The sequence below is a fragment of the Argiope bruennichi genome, chromosome X1 (genome assembly GCF_947563725.1).
Source record: "Argiope bruennichi chromosome X1, qqArgBrue1.1, whole genome shotgun sequence".
NCBI lineage: Eukaryota > Metazoa > Arthropoda > Arachnida > Araneae > Araneidae > Argiope > Argiope bruennichi.
The window spans coordinates 36,104,694-36,122,596 of NC_079162.1; positions in this window are offsets into that span (position 1 = coordinate 36,104,694).

A 17,903-nucleotide genomic window follows, 5' to 3' on the forward strand; every position below is an offset into this window, starting at 1 on the left:
TGACTATAGTTGGGACACGAACAATATAGAATGCGGAAAAGATGCAGTGATGTTGTTTCCTAAGAAGGCTGGGGAAAATATTTTCTAAATTTATGTATAAACTTACTATTTTATGTAAGATATGAAAAACATTCTTATGAAATTTTTATGACTGTCTAAACGTTAGATCCCTATGCATCTATTTTTCAATATATATTTAGGCTTAGAAAAACCAACGCATTTTATTAAAAAACAATTAGATCTTGAATATGAACTCCTCTGTCTTCATTTTTAGGCACGCATTCTTATGAGTAAGTACTTTCTTAATTCGAAGTTATTGCAAACTAACATTCCACCCAAAAATGTGAGTTTTGGGTATACAATGGGGTGAGTATACAATGACAAATCTGACTCGCTTATGGAATTATTGAATTTTAAATTTTAAATCTGAAATTAAGTAAAAACACTAAGTAATTTAAAATGCAAAAAAAAAATGCATCATTACCTCAAATGCCCTTATATTACTCTAAGGATTAAAATAACAATAATTGTCCCAAATAAGATCTACCATCTAATTAGGAAGTTAAGTAAATCCGTATGTCAAGGAGTTAATGTGTTATTTATGAATATTCTAAAAATAACTACTTTAATCATCTTTTTACCAAGGCATCTTTATTCAAAGTCTATTAAAAATTTATAAGCATCTGAAATTATATAGTTTTTGCCGCGAATAGTAATTGAAAGAAAATATATATATATAAGCGATACGTTCCCCGATTACATAGTCATAATATTGAATGGAGAGTTTGAAGATAGGTAGTAATTTATTTATTTAGAAAATTGAATGCATACTTAGGTAAACTCTTTTAGTGTAGCTAAAAGGCTATCATACCACAAATATTTATTTATTTTTGTCGTCAACTGTAGTCGGTAATATTTGTTTAGTGTAATAATTGTAGCCTGATAAATCAGATTGCAAAAGAAAACAGATATTTTACTGTTAAATAAATTTAATTTATAATTATACAATTTACTTACCTTATTCAGTGATTTATAATGAATTCACATAATATGGCTTTAGCAAAATTCTTTTTAGCATGCATTTTCATAAGAGTGTCAAAAGAAAAGAGAGTTTTATTAAATTTAGTTTAACCATTAAGCATATTTTAGTCAGACCATTCTCATAGTGAAATGAATAAAATAAATTTACTACTTCGTTACTGCGGAAGTAACAATTATATAAATAAGATGAAGATTAATTTTAGAACTTGAATGATGAATTATAGAAAATAGAGATGCATAATCCACGATTTTTTGAATAACAAATAATTTTGTTATTGCTATTTTTAAATATTTGTTCCAAATATCTGTTATTTAATCATATTATTAATTAAAATTATTAATTAGTATTAAATATAAAATTTATTAATTGTAATTAATAAATTTAAAAAAATAGTTTTAATAGTTAAAGAATTGATTATAGTTAAAGTCTCTAGAATCTATAATGGTTAAAGACTATTGACTTTGGACCAAACAAAATCTATTACCTTTGCTTTATTTTTAGAGTATCCATTATTACTAATTTCATGTTGAGAAGATATTAGTCAATTTTTGGGCGAATTTTTTCCCTTTCTCTTTTTCTTAGAAACGCAATTCTCAATAAAAAAAATATTCGGAAAATTTAATGTTTGACTCAGTAATTATGTTTCAGGCCTACAGTTTTTTTTAATCGGTAGGAAATTGTCTTATTTAAAATCATTACATTATAAATTTTATTTTCGGTATGAAATATTTTTGACATTTTTATCGGCTATAAGTTTAGAATATAACATTTCAAAGCATTCCATTTGCACAAAATAATCTCCAAATGTCTTATGAAGCTAACTTATCATGAAAAAATTTCAAAGCCATTTTTTTTTTTTTAATCTCTCAAAATTTTTATAAATTAATATGCAAAATCCTAATGCAACTTTTTCCCTGTGAATTATTGTATAAAAGAAATTTCATTTTTTTTTCATTTCGGATTCATTTTGAAATTTTTTACAAACGGTATGAAGTAATAGAAATAATTCATATGCTTGAAAATTCACATCTCTATTTAAACTTATAAGCGAAACCGAAATTGATAGAACGCGTAAATTTTATTGCAACAACAGCGCCTTTACTCATATCACTGGTCCGAGGAAATTTTAGGCTTTGAACAGATGTTCTCTGTAGAATTCTATAAGTCCTTTTATCAGTCATTGATATGCTGTTTCATACACTAATTCTGTCGGAACTCAGAAGGATCGAACTAGTTGGAAAACGTTCAATCGATCAGATTTGCCAATAAATAACTCATTATTTTGTGCTTTTTATGATAGTTATTAGGAATGATTTAATTTATTTTGCACTTAAGATATAAAAAGATTTTTAGCTTTTTGTAGTAAAAAAAAATGAAAAAAAATCTTTTTTCCTATTAAATTTTATTATTAATTATTTATTGACCCTGACTAAAGCGGATATTTGAGGGGTAGGAATATTTTAGATGATACTCTTTTTTGTTGTTAAGTTAAATTAAATTAAATTATTGATTGATTTATTATTTTTGTTTCAATAGTTTTCAATTTTTAGTAATCCGCACAGGAATAACAAATAGTATAGACAATATTAACGAAATTTAACTCTTCGGATTTTTTAAAAGTTTTCTTAATACTATACAATAAATCTATTTAATATAGTTTACGTGTGTTTCTTTTATTAAAACTTTCTCTGAAAAACATAAAATACAATTTCAATAAAAATAATATGTAGATAATACAATCTAGAATATACATAACTGATAATCGAAAGGCTGGTTGCAACTCGTTTTCAGCGGTTTATCTTCCTTTACTTTCAGAAACTGCGATTCGATTTTTTTAAATCTTTAGTTTAAATTGATTGAGACTCATTACTGGCATTTTCTTGAAATAATTTTTTTTTTCAAATTTATGAGATTTTATTTTCGAGTACAATGATTTCAGTTCTTTTTTATATATTTCTAGAACACTTTGTAGAAGGTGGGGAAAAAGCGGAAGAAATTTTATGTTAAATTGGTAATTTATTTAACTTCATTTAAATAAAAAATATTCTAAAAAAATCAGTTTATTGCAAAAATAAATAAATAAATAAATATTTTTAATGCGAGCATTATAATTTTTCCCTTTAAATTCTACAATCCACGAAATTTTAATAAACGAAGCATTTTTTCTTTACCACATTGCCAACCATAATATTCATGATATGTAAACAAAAATATAGATATATGCCTGATGCCAGCATTTAGATTTTCTGCTATGCATTAAAAAAAATATTTACATTTATATGAATTTCTGTGCATCATCCAACAGGTTTTTTTTAATAATTCTTGAAGAGAAATTTATCAATTTATCAATTAGCAATTGATAAATTGAATCAATCAATTTATCAATTAGCAATTTATTTAAAATATCACTTATTTTTTTTAAATGTGGAAAATAAGCCATAAATTTGTTTTTAAAAAAATTCGGCAATCATGGAAAATAACAAAATTAAAAATAAGCCATAAATCTGTTTTTAAAAAATTGGACAGTCATTCAGAGCAGCGAAATTCTCATGCTAACCAGGCACAGAAAATTTAATTATCAAATTAATATCAAATCGTTTCAATCATGTGAAAATAGTAATTATGGTGTTTAAATCCATTTAAGGATATCACATATGAAATTTGTTTGGAGCATTGAATATCTGCAAAAAACTGTTTAAAAAAACAAATAAACATTTTTCTGTGGAGACCTGAGTGTGAAAGAAATCTTGTTTTTCGTACAATAAGCCAGCCGCGCATTGCTTTCCGCGATGGTCATTATCTTGCGAACTCTCAGCAGGTGGTAAATACATTCTGCTGCCGCTACACTATTTGTGGGAGGTCTGTTCCAGGAACGTCATCAATGTGTAAGGGACTTTCCCTGGCAACGGCAACGGCAACGTCGTGATGTTTCGGAGTTCCGCGATGTGACAAAGTGGTCACGAGCACCTCCACATCATAATTTGGAATAGATACTTTAATTTGTTAGTTTAGGGAAAAGTTAAATTTAATTGAACTAGTTTGGACGAGCGCAATAAAGCTCTAACGTCATGAAATTTGGTATTTAATTCATATTATTATCATTTTTGATACAATTAATTAATTTAAAAATAATATTTAAATTATTTATGGGGTAAAATAGAACTTTAGTGGAATTACGTTGCACGTGCCTTAACTATTGGGGCTTTTTTGGAACTAAACTTTCTGAAGGAAAAATTTCAAGGAATTTCACGCGTGTAGCTCATCGTAGCTATCTGAGGCCAAAACAAATAATTTTGAAAAATTTAATCCACCAGATTGGTAACAGAGTTAATTAATTCTCAGTTTTTTAACTGAGGGGAAATTTACATAGACATTGTCTATTGCAGCTCTAGGTCTTTTCCTAGAGCTGGGTACTGCAGGATCATAAGCAGGTAGATTAAGTAACTTGTTACGAATCTGGGGCAGTTTTTCGAAGAAATTTATTGATGTTCTTCTAATAAATTCCGAGACAGGTTCAATTTTGAGATCGTCATGTAAGATCTTTCTCCTGATATACCAGGGGGCGTCAACAATCTTCATCAGATGCCTATTTTGAAAAACTTGCAACCTCTTAATGTTTGTGGCTGATGTCGCCCCCCATATTTGGGAGCCGTACATCATTATTGGTCTTAAAACAGCTTTGTAGAGCAGAAGCTTGAGCCTAATCGATAGCTTACTCCTAGGAGAAATTAAGCTGTTGAGTTTAACACTCGTTCTAGTAGCTTTGGTGAGGGCTGCTTTAATATGACTATTAAAGCTTAATTTTGCGTCTAAAATTAACCCTAAGTATTTGTATTCATTTACAAAGGGGACGGGTTGGCCAAAAATTTGGATAGGGGCTAGGTCAGGCATATTTACTTTTTTAGTAAACAGGAGGCACGCGCATTTACTTGGGTTGACTTTTATTTTCCAGCCGATGAGCCAGCACTGCAAAATGGTCATGTACTGTTGAATGTTTGATATGACTATGTTTGGGTCCCTATGCTGTGTAAGAATGGCGGTATCGTCTGCAAAAATTGCTAAGTGACAATTGCTAGCTCTAGGTAGATCGTTAACATAAATGTTAAAAAGAGTTGGAGAGAGTAAACTTCCTTGCGCACAACCGCTTCGGATTGGTCTGGGGGAAGAAATTACATCGTTAACTCGTACCCGAAAATTACGAGAAAGTAGGTACGAGCGTAAAATTTTGACAAATTGCGCCGAAAATCCAAGTCGCATGCACTTGAATAAAAGCCCTTCGTGCCAAATTTTGTCAAAGGCTTTGGCTACGTCCAGAAAAAGTGCACCTGTGGTTTGGGACTTCTCAAAGCCACTGTGAATCAATTCTGTAACACGAATTAGCTGGTGATTCGTCGACAGGTTTTTACGAAATCCGAATTGCTCGGAAATTAAAATATTTTTGTCGCTGAGAAATTGATTCAGGCGTTTGAGGAGCACAGATTCGTACACTTTGCTCAAGCTACTAAGTAGCGAGATGGGACGGAAATTTTGAGGTAAAGTCAAATCAGAGTTTGGTTTTGGAATAGGGACAACCACAGCTGTTTTCCAGCAGTCGGGAAAATAACACAATTCCATTAATTTATTTATTAAAAAAGTTAAGTATAAAATAAATCTAAAAGGGAGGTTTTTAATCATGCGATTTGTAATTAAATCCAATCCTGGCGATTTATTCGGCTTGAGGTTATTCATGAATTCCATGATTTCCGTGGGCCGAACGGGCTGCAGGTTGTTTACGTGTTGTTGCGATAAGAAGCTCTCCAGCTGATCTGTGACGAATTGAGTCAGTGGGGGGTTCGCCAGCCACGCGTCCGCGTGGGGGGCAAACTGGTCCTGTAGGCTATCTGCCAAAGTTTCCGCCTTTTCAATGGGAGCTAGAGCGAGTTCCCCCGTCCCCCCTCTGAGGGGGGGAATCGGGGAGAATGGTTTTCTGATAAAGGAGGAGCGGCGCCAGAGGCCTTTTGTGTCTAGGTTCTCTAATTGACTAGCTCGCTGTTGCTCGAAGTGACCTACTTTTAACCCTTTGATCTCATCCTGGGTTCTGCGAAGTTCCGTTCTCACTTGAGGGTCGCGAGAACGTTGCCAAATTCTTCGCAGGTAGTTTCGCAGTTTAATTTTGGTTTGGATTTCGAAAGGAAACTTTTCTGGAGGTTTATTAAATTTTGGTTTTGAGGCTTCTGCGAGCGCCTCCGTTAGAGTTTTTCCTAGACTTCCAACTGCAATTTCTGCGTCATCATTGCTATGAATTTTGAAGGGAGGGAGGGGTTTTAAATTTAAAATATGCCGAAAGTTCTCCCAGTTGGTGGAGAAATGTGCTGGTGAATTTAGAGAAAAGGTTCCAGTATCAAAAGTCAAAACTACTGGCAGATGATCAGAATCTAAACAATTTAGCACTCTAATTTGAGAGTGGAAAGGAATTCGCTTTAATATTGCGAAATCTATGACGGAGTCATTTGAGCTAACTTGATTAATGTGGGTTGGAGAGTGGGGCGCCAAAACATTGACTCCGTCCTGCGTTGCAAGAAAATTGAACAACTGCATTCCATACCTAGTTGATTTATAGTTATTCCAGGCGATATGACCTGCGTTCATATCGCCCGCAATGATGACGTTTGGGCCTAAATTTAAAAGTTTTTCTAAATCCTCCAGAGGGAACATGTACGAACTCCCAGATCGTACATATGCTGACACAATTTTGAGAGGGGGGAGATTTCCTAATTTAACCTCAATAATTGTCGCGTCTATCCTCTCTAAAACGGGAGTGGGGATGACGTGATGTTCAATTATTGATTTCACATAAATACAAGTACCTCCATGATTGCCTGGCCGATTATTATTATTTCCGGATCTATCTGTTTTATAGATCCGGTAATTAGCGATTAGGGGTGTGAACTCCGGGGGGAGTCGGGTCTCTTGTACCAAAAACACATCAAGATTTTGCTCTGAAACAAAGTCTCTTACTTCCGCGATCTTGTTACGCAAGCTATTTGCGTTCCAAGTGCAGACCTTAAGATTATGCAAGTTTATTATGTTGTTACGATTGAATGTTAACGTTGGGGACCGTAACTAAGACTGACGTATTCTTGGAAGAGAAAATACGCCATATCAGCACCGTGGGATGCAGCACGAATTGCTGGTAAAGCCTTTCTAAAGGCTTCGAGTAGAAGAGGTGGTTCACACCAATCTTCTCTCATTACTGTTGCTAGGCCAGAAAAAATGTCGGTGAATATTTTAGAATTTTTAGCATCCACTGGGACCGACTGTTTTGGAATAGAGGTTTTAGCAACTGATGGAGTTGTTTCGCTCTCCACTGGGGTCTCTAATGGAGGAAATTCTGACTCTGAATTTGTCAGAATTTGAGCGAATGACACATTTCCTTCCACTTTCCTGAAATTTTTAGGAGGTCGATGCGTCCTGGGTACATCCCATATGGATTTTTTGGAGGGGTGATTTTTAAGGAAATTAGTAGTGGTGTTATTTCTACCACTTTGTCTAGGGAAGCGGGGACATTGGCGCCAGTTCGCTGCATGCTCACCTGCACAATTTGCACACGTAAGTTTATCCTCATAGGCTAAAGTACATTCCTTAGCCCTGTGAGGTCCTGCACACTTGACACATTTAATTGGTAATTTGCATGCTTCAGAGCTGTGGAAGAAGCCCTGACACCGCCAGCATTGAGATGGCCCCTTCCTTCCTCTGTATCGCTCCACTGAAATTTTCGTGCCAAACATTTCAGTGAGAGTGTAGACCGTCTCAGACAGAGGTCCGTTTGCTACTTGAACGTAGAATAACGGCATCGGTGATTTTGTTTGGAATTTGGTCAGTTGAGTTATGCTAACAACTGAGAAGCCTTCCTTATGAAATTCCGATTTAATGTCCTCAATAGGAGTGCAGGATGGAAGTCCTCGAATAACTACTTTTATGGGCCTATCTTGTTTCAGCATAAAAGTTTTAAACTCAGCACCCTGAGATTCGAGGAGGTGGGATAGGCTTCGGTGCTCTTCCTCCGTTTCGACAGTTAATTTTAGAAATTTATTGCTCATTACTGAGCGTAGGGAAGGAGCCTCTAATTTTAAGATGTTAAGCATAGTTCTAAAATCTGCTCTGGGGGTAACAAAAAAGGGCGGCACTCTTTTTTGTTTTGGTTGTGCAGGTGAGGGATCGGCATCGACCTCGTTGTCTAGCGCAACCTCTTCTATTCCTTCAGGAACTTTTTTAGTTTCAATTTCTTTATTTTTGTCACTATTAGTTTTTAGGTTTTTAGCTTTTCTGACGAGGTGGGCAGCCGGGGCTATAAACCCATCCTCATCAGCAACACGTTTTTTCCTTTCCTTAACAGGGCTGCCTTTTGGCGAAGTTTGATTTTTATTAATCACATTTCCACTCAGATTAATTTTCTTTTTAGGAGTGGTTTTAACTTTACAACTAGCATTATTTTTACTACTATTAGAGGTTGTGCTAGGGGCGTTTTTTAGCCTAACTTTTTCGCAAATTACATTTAACTTCCTGACATTTTCGGGTAATTTAAAGAGGGGGATCCCTAGTTTAATCAATAATTGGTTCAAACAGCCGCTTACCTGCTGACTTGGGTGTGCTGGTCTTCAGAAGTAGCAGCTGCCAGCGCTTGGGCCCAGTTGCCCAGGTTTTCTTTCAGCGATATGGCTTGCGTGACTTCGAGACTATGCTCTGCGATGAATTCATCCGTCACTTCTACTGACGCTGGGGAAATTGGTCTTGGGACTGTTTTAACTTCTTGTGTTCTTGTCACTTCTTCGCTGGAGTCACCTTGGCACTGTTGCAAATCCATAGGATTTTCCTCATCGGATGATGAGCTCATCTCCCCCTTTCCGCTCAGGTTCTTATAAGAACCAGTCCGGGGGGTCTGCGCTCCAGGCATCGTCCGCTTTGTCGGCGTAATCACCCGCAAAAGCAGCTCCTGCTCCGTCGGAGACGGAGCTCTCTCCACAAACGACCTCTCCATTTGGAGTCCAAATCGAGACTTTCCCTGTGTATAATTGGATTCTTGTTTGAGGAGAACTTCCATTGGACAGATCGTATCGATTGTTACTTTCTATCGTGATCCAAGACCTGTAATCGAAATATTACCAGAATGATCAATGATCATGTCAAGGATTTGAATCACACCCCTCTTTGAAAAGTATTGATCACTGGTATAAATTAAATGCTGACTGAACATTATGACATTTAAATAAAATGACTGAGAATTTGGACTCGTCGACAACCATTCGCATGAAATTCTTAGTCGATCGATCAAAATTTTTTGACAAAATTGGATATATCATATGTCTTATTCACATGTCGTCTTGTAGGTTATATTGCCAAAAGTAGAGGTGCATAATCCACGATTTTTTGAATAACAAATAATTTTGCTATTGTTATTTTTAAATATTTGTTCCAAATATCTGTTATTTCCAATCATATTATTAATTAAAAATTATTACTTAATATTAAATATAAAATTCATTAATTTACTTTAATTACTTACTATTACTATAATATATTGCTTAATAATTTACTTTAATACTTAAGTAACGTGTGATTGAATTAACTTATCTGTTTTAGCTTACTTCTTAAATTTGATTTTTTTTCAAAACTATTTATTTAATTTCTTTATTGGAGTAATCTATTTTCTGAAAAACTTGAATTAAATATATACAGTAGACTCCCGATTATCCGCGGAGCGGATTATCCGCGCCTGCCGCACTAAGTTTTTATTTTGCTTCCAAGCAAAGAGAAAATGCTTCCAAAGCAAGAAACAAACATAAATGATTGATTTCTTCAAAAAGGTTTTATTTTACAGTTATGCTTTTGTAAATTCATAATACATTACAGTATTAAAACAGTACATATGTATTAATTTTTCTGTGTATCCTTGACGCCTCTCGTAAGTATAAAGCACTTTTCTGTTTTCATTAACAAAATGCCTTTTAGGTTAGTTTTGAGTGATATGCTAAAATATTCAGCGTTAGTTTTAAATATGCGTTCCAAATATCTGTTATTTTAATCATATTATTAATTAAAAATTATTACTTAATATTGAATATAAAATTTATTAATTGTAATTAATACTTAATTTACTAATTTAATTAACGTGTGATTGAATTAATTTATCTGTTTCCGCTTACTTCTTAAATTTTTTTTCTCAAAACTATTTATTTAATTTATTTATTAGAGCGAACCATTTTCTAGAAAAGATGAGTTAAAAATATATGTCATTTCTTTAAAATGTTTACTTTAGTCCTATATTCTACCAATAGATGGCGCCAGCAGTAAACAGAGTACATGTAATCAAAGTCAATCATGTCACGAGCAATTAAAAATATCTGTATGGAATAGCGCATCATCAAATACGAATATCGGTTACTCCCGTAAAGTGGAGCGGTAACTTCGCACTTTCCAGTGAAGTCTCGCACTTTCCGGTGAAATCACCGCTCCGATAAATTTCAGTGATATGCAATTTAATGATACGATACGATAATGCCAATAACCGGTCCGTTCACTTTTCAATCCAATCACAGATTTCTTTCGAGAGCTTCCATTGGACAGATCGTATCGATTCTTACTTTCCATTAAAGTGACCGCTCCGGCAAATTTCAGTGATATCGTATCGATTGTTACTTTCTATCGTGATCCAAAACCCGTAATCGAAATATCATCAGTAAGATCGTATCAAGGATTTGAATCGCACCCCTCTTTGAAAAGTATTGATCACTTGTATTTGTGACTTTTTGGTATTGGTTATGTAATAACCGCTCTGAAAATATTCGTCATCCCTATCTTCGACATCCATTGCATCCAGTTCTTAATTCGGTTTATCAAAAATTATCCACAAAATACGGTATATTATTGACCTACCTCCCTATTGATTATTTTGCCGAATAGAGTCAAAATACTTTAACCGTTACATGGAATACTTCGACTGTTTACAGTATATTAACTAAAGTGAATTTTAAATAATCATATTCGATAATGTGCAACTCCCTACAACCGTCCTGAAATGATGAGCACTTTTGCCGACTAAACTCTCAATCTCTCGCCGACGGGGTGGGGTGGGCAAGAGGCTGCCGACAGGGGGCCAATTGCCCCCCTGCTACCGCTGCCTCTGTCTTTCCCCACAGTAGAAAACACACACCTCCTAAAGTACAAAGCATCAGCTTTGGCTGCAACGCCAACGGATGAGTCATAGGAAGCAGCCTGACGAGTAGTTGCTGACTGCGAACTAGCAGGTGCGTAAAATGCCTACAAACCGTTGGCAATAGCTTCCAATTTTCGCTATTTCTTTCAGAAAACTACGTATTTGACAGATACCGCATTTGTATTTTTCATAAATAAATACTTTTTTCAATGAGATAATGCCTTTCCACTGTTCATTCTTTTACTGCAAAAGAAGTTACGATAATGGTGTAAAAGTTTCAATTCTATTTTTAAATTTCCTGAGGATGAAAAATTAAAAGCACAATGGATTCAAAGGCCCCTTCATAAGGATTTCTAGCAAGCAAAAGCTCAAGAGTAAGTACAACTATTCAGAAACTTTCTCAAAAGATAATTTTTAGACAATTTTCAATTTGAATTTATATTTGAATGCATAAATACGCTCTATTTTTAGCTTTCAACAGGGTATAATGTTATTAGTAACAGTCTGAATTGCTTTCATTTTTTTCTTTGTTTCAACTTAAATTTATAGTATTTGTTTTTAATTTCTTAATAAATTGAAAATATATTCAATAATAATTTTGCATATCACCACATAATTATAGACAAACATGTTTAGCAACAACATGATACATTCCTAAAGTATATTTTTTCTTGTTACAATTTAATTTTATATATTTTACAATGAAAATAAGGATTTAAATAAGAATAATAAATAATAAGGATTAATATCTTAATAAGGATTTAAATCTAATAAATCTTATTAGATTTATTAATCTAATTCATTAATGTCCTATAATTTTCACTGCAATTATTAAATCAGCTGTATAACCAGTAAATATATGTACAGATATAATAAATATATGTACAAAGTAAATGTACGTACAAATATAGTAAATATATGTACTGTCAGTAAATGTATTTACAAACTTGATAAATGCAACATCTCAATTCATAAATTTTGAAAACATATATTAAAGAAAACAAAATTATAATACAGTAATTTTTTAATTTGTGGGCATTTATCCAGATCTTACAAATTATATATATAATTTCATCATTATTTAATTCTAATTTATCTTCTGCATTTTCTTAGGTCTGTGAACTGCATTTTAGAGAGGGAGTTATTATAAGAAATATGGAATGGTTGAAGTGTAGTTTAGTGTGTTCCCGAGTTTGTCGCCAATATGGTAACCCAATGAAACGATCTTATAGCAACCCTAATGCTGTTTTGTTTACTACTTTTTACAGTGGTTGAGTTGTACATGAATTACAACTATTTTATGAAAAGCATTTGTAGCTTAGAAAAAGATTTTCATTTAGTTTTGTACTATAATTTAAAAAAATTATTATTATTAATAAGACAGTGTAATGCTATTTTTAATGTGAATACGAACAGAAAATATTTATACTTTTGCAATACTTAACTGCAAGCATGCGTTTTAGAAATCGTCTGAATTTCTAATTTAAGAAATCGTCTGCAATGGAATTCCTTGCACTTTTCATTTTTCTGATCTGGCGGTTTCCTTCATAATTTGTTATGTCGTATGTGTGGTGAATGGGATGGCAGGAAATATTTTGAATCTGCAGAATGGATGAAGGTGAATGGAATGTATATTTTTTACGAGTTGATGAAGTAGGGAAAAGGATGCTTGTTTGAAATTTTGTATGGAGAATGGTTTGATTGCTTTTTTCTTTTTCTTTTGATGATGTACTGTTCCTGTTATCCACACAGTCCTTATGCTTAATGAGCTAGCAAAGCTACTAGGATTCCGCTCCCGCTGCTAGCAAAGCCGTAGGGTGTTTTTTTTTTTATATTAAAAAAATTCTGCCCGGTGCCTTCTTCAGATGCCGAAGTCATCGCATGCTCTAAATTTTACTCTCTACACAAAAGGCCGTCGCAACCGGTTTGAAAAATTTCAAAATTGTTAAGACAAGCAGCGATAGTGATCCCAAAGGTTAAAAAAATCTCAAATAAAACAATACTTATCAGTAAAGATCATAATTTTAATGCAAAAAGTGATAACCGTAGCAATTTAACAGAAGTGTTTATTTTGTTCGCCATCTTTACTGGCGAATTGGCATCCTTGGCGGAACAAGAGGCACACTACACTTTTACCTTTGGAATATTTTCATGAAGAAAGTAGCTGTTTTCTGATAATGTATTTTCGTATAGTTTCTTGTAAAGTATTTATAACATAGTGATGTTGTGTGAATTTTGTAATATAACATGTATGTCCTTTCTGTATATACATTTCTAACTTATCTTGCATAAAGTAATTTTATTGACACAGTTGAAGTTCATTCAAAAATTTATAAAGCCCCAACTTACTTTTATCATGCAAAGATCTTTTTAAATAAATTGTCTTATTCATGATCTTTTCTATAAAAATTATTTGAAATTATAATTATTGCACACCAGAAAATCTTTTAATTAGTTTTACAAGTTGTCAGAGCTTGTATACTTCATGTAAAAATCTTTTTAAATAGACTGTTTTAAACTATCTTATTCATGACAATTTCTTTTAAGATTTATGAGAGAAGTTTTATAGATATTGCACTCCAGAATATCCTTTAATTTGAGTTTTTCTGTGAGAGCTTGCATACCACATGTAAAAATATTTTTAAATAAAACTGTTAAATTATCTTATGCATGCTCATTTTTTTAAAATAAGAGATGAATAATATATAGTCATTATCCAGAATATTCTTTAATTAGAGTTTTATAGCTACTTTCAAGTGATGCATTTTATAGATATTTCACAATATAATTCCTAGAATAAAATTTTTAAAATCTGATTTGAATTTTAAAAAGTATTATAATGATAAAAAGGCTTTATATTTAACTGAACTAGTATTTTATAACAGTCAAATGATATGTTTGCTATAGAGAAAGCGTGAATCTGACATCACTTTCCCAGTTGGGTTGTTGAGATCGGCAGACTGCTTTGGATGACTCATTCCAACCGCCTGGAGGCTTTTTTTTTGCATCACAGTTTTATTTCATTTTCTCCCTAAAACGGTAATTCACTAAGTTTGCAAAAGTCACTATTAAATTAAATATTACGATACTGAATAAATTAAATGGATTTTTCTTCTGTATAATTATTTGTCTAATTAAACAAACCTTCATCAATTTTATAATCATTTATTTATAGAGATAATACGAATAGAAACTTTCACTGCAATTATTTAGGATTCGGGAAAAAAATTAAAATTTATTAAATTTCAAAATTATTGCTGAAACTATGAATTTAGTTCATTCAAAGCTTGAACAATGCAATGTGAACTTCATCTTATTTTTATATTTATAGCAAATCAATTTTTTATAAACAAGGTACAATTTATATATAATGTTTTAAGATTAATTGCTTGTATTTTGTATTGAAGTGTTCACTTCTTTCCTTGTGTGTTCTTCTATTCCATAGACTAAAAGCACTATTGAGCATTTTAAAATTAATACACTGTGCGCAACATCGATTATACTTTTCACTTAACGAAATTCGAAAGTTTTGTAATATAAACAATAGCATTTCTCATTACGTTTCTAGTGTTTAGTGTAATCGCTGAAAATTTAATTTTTTGATGATAATTTCAATTTATAACATGTATCGCTGTTTCGAGAAATGTACTTAGAAATTAAAATAATTGGGAATTGAATTAAAAAATATATTTTCGATCCAAACATTTTCTAAAATGCAAATCATTATCAAATTTTAAAACGAAACTTCCGGAAATTCCCTTACCGTTATTTTACGGAAAAATGGAAGAATTCAGTAATTTCAAAAATCAATTTATGTGTCTAATAAACGATAATACCGAATTAACGAATGATCAAAAGTTATTTTATTTAAAAGCTGCCCTCCGTGGTGAAGCTAAATATATAGAAATAAGTGACGATACATTTGAATCACTGTTTGCTGCTCTCGAAGAACGCTTTGAAAATAAGCGAATAGTTGTTGATATTCACATTCGAAATATGCTAAAACTAGAAAAATTAAATTTTGAGTCTGCAAAAGGCTTACGAAATATCACAGACACAATAAATAAAAGTCTGAGAGGTTTAAAAAGTTTGAATTTAGAATGTAATGACTTAACAAATGCTATATTAGTAAATATAATATTAGAAAGACTTGACAAAGAGAGTAGAAAGGCATATGAAATGTCCATACAATCAAAACAAATACCTTCATTGAAGGAGCTCTTGCAATTTTTAGAATCAAGAGCGATGGTACTCGATCAATTAGGGAAATACCCTACAAGGAATTTCAAGGCGCAATAAATAAGCCGAAAAACTTTCTTCTTAATGCGAATAAACTAAGTAATGTAAAGCCATGTATTTTATGTAAATTTGAACATCCTTTACAAAGATGCTCTGAATTTTTTAAATTGAATGTTTCTAAAAGAATCGAGCTTTTAGAAAAATATAACTGTTTGAAATAATATATAACATAAATATAACTGTTATATTAATATAATAATATATTATTATATTATATATTATTATATTAATATAATAGTTATATATTATTATATTATATATAACTATAATAACAGTTATAATAACAGTTATATATTATTATATTATATATAACTAGTTATATATAATATAATAATATATAACTGTTTGAAATAATATGTAAGAACTGTTTGAAATTGCATAAGCCACCCTGCAAATCCACATTCCTTTGCCGAAGCTGTCAAAAATCAGGCCATAATTCTTTGATACATCTGGATCCTAAACTCTTAAGTACGCGCCTTGCAGAACCAACGCCCCCAGATGCGGGGGAGCAACTTTATGTAAACAATGAACCGTCTGGCTCGTCGAGGTTGCCACAAAAACTAACCCCTGATGCTGAGTCAGCGCTTACAAGTAACTCGAAACTATCTTCAAACATTCTATGCACCGCGCAGTTATTTATTGAAGATGCATTTGGTCAAAAAATAAAAATAAAAGCCCTGTTGGATTCTGGGAGTTCGGTAAACATAATAACTGCAGATTTGGCCAATTCTTTAGATTTGAAGCGGGAAAAGGTTAATGCATCCATCTCTGGTATTAACGGAGGAGAATTCTGCGTTAAAAATAAATTAACCACTACCATTTTTAATGAAGACAATGATTTTTCCAGAACTGTATCATTTTTAATTATGCCTAAAATAACGCATTTAACTCCTTCTAAAGAAATTGATATTTCAAAAATTAACTTCCCAAGTGAGATAAAACTTGCGGATGAAACTTTTCATATTCCTAGTAAAATTAATGCGTTACTCGGATGTGAGTTGTTCTTTGATTTATTGAAGGCAGAAAAATTTAGATCATATGATAATTCACTCTTGTTGCAAAATAGTGTGTTCGGATATTTAGTAACTGTAACAGTCAGCGGCAGAAATTCTCATTTCTTTGAAAATTATAATCTGGAAAATTCTAGTAAAAATTTCTTTAACTTAGAATCTTTTCCTGGGGATAATACAGATGATTCAGTCGAATCAAAAACATATGAACAAATTTACTGTGAGGAACATTTTCTTTCCACTCATAAGAGGGATAGTACCGGAAGGTATGTTGTTAAATTACCAGTAATTGAAGAAAAACGTTCTACATTAGGCGATTCAAGAGAAATGGCGGAAAGACGTTTAAATTTACTTGGAAAAGATTAGATAAAAATAAAACAATGGCAATGCAATACAAGGCTTTTATGGATGAATATTTCCAGTTAAGTCGTATGGAAAGAATTTTAGATTCTCCTGAAATTGCCAATAGTGAATATTATATTCCTCATCATGCCGTGTTTCGCCCAGAAAGCACATCAACACCCTTGCGTGTCGTTTTTGATGCATCTGCTAATTCTAGCAATGGAGTTTCACTTAATTCCATTTTATTGAACGGCGGAACAGTTCAACAGGAACTATTTTGCATCATTCCAAGATTCCGAACATATCAGTTTGCATTTAGTGCAGATATAAAGAAAATGTATCGCCAACTTTTGGTCGCAGAAGCAGATAGAGACCTGCAAAAAATTCTGTGGAAACCTAATAAATTTGCTCCTGTGGAAACATACAGACTACGGACTGCAACATATGGAACAAAATGTGATCCATTTTTAGCCACCAGAACACTCAAGACATTAGCTGAGAAAGAAAAAAGTGAATTTTCTCAAGAATCTGCAGCACTTCTTACTGATGTTTATGTTAACGACATTTTAACTGGTTCAAATAACTTACCAAAAATCAAGGCTTTACAACAGCAGTTAATAGAACTTTTAGGTAAAGGAGGCATTCAACTCCACAAATGGGTTTCAAACCATCCTGAATTATTAGGGAATAATCAAAACTTAAATTTTGAATTTCCAGACTAAACAACAGTTAAAACGCTTGGAATGCAGTGGCGTCCCACATCAGACATTTTCACGATTGAAGTGACTGTCAGTTTGATAAATCCTGTGAAGTGAAAACAAGTCTTTTGTGCAGCAAATCGCGAGTGTGTGCAATCGATAACGACTTTATGAAAGAAGTTAAAACTCTTTGTGAATTGAATTTACTAACTAATATTTCTAATAATTTTATTTGTAATATTTTAAATTTAAGTAACAAAATTGTAAGTTATCTTTTCAGATTTATTAATAATCTGAAGTGTTCTTCTGAACGTAAAAAA